This window comes from Myodes glareolus, chromosome X, assembly GCF_982192425.1.
Source record: "Myodes glareolus chromosome X, mMyoGla1.1, whole genome shotgun sequence".
Lineage (NCBI taxonomy): Eukaryota > Metazoa > Chordata > Mammalia > Rodentia > Cricetidae > Myodes > Myodes glareolus.
This window is the reverse complement of record NC_142053.1, coordinates 54,099,462-54,103,618: the sequence shown is the minus strand read 5'-3', so window position 1 is coordinate 54,103,618 and position 4,157 is coordinate 54,099,462. Positions and strand designations below refer to the sequence as shown.

Sequence of the window (4,157 nt, the reverse complement as noted above, 5' to 3'; positions counted from 1 at the left end):
TCGTGGATACTCCACAACAGTAACTAGCAGATTTTCACTGTTCTCTCCCAGTAGATACTGGGGGAGGGTATTGTCCGAAAGTTGTGCTTTACCACTTATTAGTATAATTAATTACTGTTGTTGTCTTTTCTGTTGGTTGAGAGATTCATACTTGTGTATGATGCTTTGAACAAGGATGCCACCCCATTCTCTCCCTTCCAATTCATCTTCTATCCCCAATTACAATTCCCTCCCTACTTCATGTATTTTCCTCTTTAAAAACAAATAAAAACCCCAAGGATTCCATTTAGTGCTGCCAGTATGTACATGGGAGTAGGACCATCTCCTGGAGCATAGGTAGCCCCTCAGGAGCCTCATCTTTGAAGAAAGCTGGTTCTCCCTTTCTCAACATCAGCTGTCAGGAGTTCTCAGACGGGGCAAGAATTCTTGGCCTCCTTCCATCTCCATGCTGGTATTTTGTCTGATTTAATCGTGTGCAGGTCGTGTACACATAGTCACAGCTACTGTCAGCTCATGTGGTACAATCGCCCCGCTGTGTTCAGAAAACCGTTCCACTGTACGAATCCACTAACTCTGTATCTCCAAATCCTTCTGCCCTCTCCCGTGACAATTCCTGAGCATTGGGAGGAAGTGACTTTAGTCTACATAGGTTTTCATCTTCTGCCTCTTACGGGACAAGCAAAGTGCATGTTATGTCAGATTCTCTTGTGACTATACTATACTAATTATTCTCATGTTCAGTGGCACAAAAAGTCTAAAATGTCACATACTTAACTAGAAAATGTTCAGTGGTGAGTGGCCCTGAACCACTGGCCCTCACATCTGCACTATTAGCAGGCCAGGCATCAGAAGAGAGGTCCCTGAGCATAGTTTCAAAACCACTCAGTGGTCATCAAACTATAGTCCCTACCAAAGGCTATAAAAAGCCAAGAATCCAGAGTACAACTCATTCAGTTTGACCCTCGAAGTCCAGGTATTAAAATTTAACTGGGTAAGATGTAGCTGTTTAATGTCAGGCTCCTAAACTGACTGCAGAATGAATGTATTTGTGAAGAAGGAATCACGGACCTCAGGCTAAAGCTGCAGAAGAGGAAGGGAACTGAACTTTGCCCACAGTTCGCCCCTCAGCCATCAGATTTCTTCCATCAAGCCTTGTAATGGCAGGTATGCTGAGGCACTAAATTGAACAGAGACTGCCTTCCAGAAAACTAGACCTGGGGAGTGGGCGTGGCAAGTCAGGACTTCCCATCTTGTGCAGGGCTTATGTCAGAAATAGCTGTCCAATCGTAAAGGTGGGCGGGATTGAGGAGGGATCTATTGCAAAGTTTCTAAGCTCGGAGCTGCACTGAGGAGCACCAAACTGGTCTCCTTGCTGCAGACTTACCTGACAGGAGTTTTGAAGCCAACAGGTAAAAACCAGTGGCCCCGTGGGGCCAGTGCGGTGGCAACTGCTGGTGCGTGTGCTAGGGCTAGCGCTTTCGCGCTTTCAGGTGGACCGGGCTCTGTCTGCGCATCCGAGTTCGCGGAGGCTTTGTTTCTCGCGAATTCAGGGCGCAGTCCTCGGGGGTTCTCACTTTGGGAGGTGCAGGGGTTCTGAGCTGCTCCGAGGAGGTACTGAAGGCTAGGAAGAGAGTTGGTGTGGGTGGGAAACGGCCTTCTAGATTTGGCTTTCGCCCTTCTGTCCCTTAAGCTGGGCACTGGGCAGTGACAAGTTATTTGTAGATGACACAATTCAGACAGATGCCTCTGCCCTGCCCTGCAGTTATAAATGTGTGAATCCCAATTTCCCCAGCTTTGAGATCAGCAATGTTCACCAGATAAGGGAGGTTCTTAGGATACCCTTGACTGAAAGGGTTTGAGAGATGGAAGCTTCGGAGCTAGGGGTGGGGTGGGGAGGTCTCTCTAGTCTACTCTGGTCACTAGATTGTGTTCTACCCCAAGCTAAGATAGAACCAGGCCCTGGTTGAAGAGCTCTGCCTTCTTATCTCTGGAAATAGGACTCGGCTGTATTTGGCGTTCCTCGTTCTACTAAAGCTTTTGATTCTTGATCATAAATAGTGACTTTCTTTTTTTTTTTTACACATTTTCTAAGGTTACAAGAAGGTTATTATGAGGCTTGTAGTTGGCAGTGACTAGGTTAAACCTTTCCCTGTCTTATTGCAGTGTTCTAATATACTGACTTTGGACCTTCAGTAGAAATTAGTACAGTGTTGTGTGCCTCTCTTTTAGTGTGTGATGCTCACCACCATTCCCAAATCCCCTAAAAGTAGCTGATTGGAAGGTGAAGATGCTCAAAGTCTCCTTTTACCTTTGCTGGGATTTTAAAAGTCAGGCTTTTCTTTTCCCCTGGGTTTCTAGAGTATCTTAGTTTCTGGAGCATCTTCTTCTGCTGTCATTTGCTGCCACCAGAAATGGACTAATGCTTTGTAATCAGAGTACTCTAAGAAAACATGACTTTCTAAGATCTGTTTTTCCTTGTTGAAAATTACCATGCAAAGTATTCATTGATATTTTTATGAATTTTAACTGTTATTCCTAATCTGATCATAATTCTAGTAGGTAACATTTTTTTTGTTCTTTATTTCAGTAAATATGTGTTGACAAACTGGACATGTCTGAAGTGGAACGATTTGACAGATCAAAACTGAAGAAAGCCATTACTGAAGAAAAATACACTTCCATCGATGGAAAGTAAGTCATGGAGGTTTCTAGTTGAGAGGAACAGTGGTGAAAGTCAACAGAGTCAGTTAACAAACCTATGCTCTATTAAATTTTCCACAAAGTAAATGATAATAATTAGTGTCCTATTATATTTAACAATTTAAAATAACCAATAGCGGATTTTGTTATTGGGGATATGTAAGTGTTCCTGCATTAGTAGGAACAGTAGCAATAATAGTAGTAATAGGCACCAGTAGTATAAAGAAAAAGGTAATTTCTTGTATAAAATTACAAAATTCACATTAAAATCAATCTTGGAATCTTTGACTAATCACTAGGGAAAACCCTGTGTGTTCTTTTAATCAGGCATCTTCCAATTTGAGCCTGAGATCCTGTCCCGCTAATGAATTCTGCAGACGCTGCTCTTCTGATCTGTTCTGCTTAATGACAAATAAAACGGAGTAAATTCAGATCTTGAATATACTTGATGCTCCCAGACTCAGGGGATCATTGTTACTCCTAGAGTTACATCTTACTGGAGAATTTCAAAAAAATTTTCACAAATGCTGTGCTATGCTTTTTATTACACCAACAGTGTCTGAGAGTTCCAAAACTAGATGAAACTGTTTTAAAGTTTCTTTATTGTATCTTGATAGATGTATTGGAAGGAAATGCTTCCTTTACCTTTTCTTCTCAAATAATGGCAACTGTATAAATCAAATGGAATGTGAAACCCATAGTTTAAGTAGATATTAAATCTTAATATTAATTTAATATTAAACTTTAATAGGTATTAAAATGGTTGATGTGTACTCTCATATCACTTTGTGAGGCTTTGTGGGTGGTACCTTGATATTCTGAATTTAGGGCATTATGATAACTATTTAAAGAATTAGCACAGATTCTTTTTAATGGTGCTGGGTTTCAAACCCCACGTCCTAGTTCATGTTAGGCAAGCACTGTACTACTGAGCTCCATCACACAGTCTGGCAGCAAGGAACTCTAGGAAGAAACTAAACATATTAGAGAAAGGTCTCTCTTAATAATATTTTGATGTTTCTTTTTCCCTAACTATTCAGCAGGAGAAAGATGATATTAAAAGATCATAAAATGAAGACATCCTTTCAAGACCTACTCCAACCTTGCCTGATAGTAATGGTTTTATGATTGTAGAGATTTTAGGTAGTGACTGATGTAGTCTCACTTCTACTGCCTTGGATGAAAGGTCACCATTTGTCAATGATCATTAAATTTGGTTGTAAACTGCCCACTGGTGTGTACATGTGGTTTTTCACTTGCTACAAGACAAGCTGATTTTAACCTAGAGTGGGGCCCTCAAATGTTTTATAATCTTTGTGAAGTTGTACTCACAACTATTTGCAGCTCCTCGAGTTTATCTGCATTTCCGATGTAACAAATACAACCACAAACTTCCTGTGGTACATTCTGGGTATCCTAAGACATGAAATTACATAAGGGTACGTTTTCAATTAAAG

General features: G+C 41.0%; 1 long non-coding RNA gene across 1 annotated transcript; it reads left to right on the top strand.

The window, feature by feature from the left end:
* Positions 1-1,307: 1,307 nt before the first annotated feature.
* Positions 1,308-3,929, top strand: LOC148117339 (uncharacterized). The gene is made up of 3 exons (XR_015736974.1): positions 1,308-1,409; positions 2,588-2,691; positions 3,741-3,929. It is a non-coding gene; the product is annotated as an uncharacterized LOC148117339 (long non-coding RNA).
* Positions 3,930-4,157: the final 228 nt, after the last annotated feature.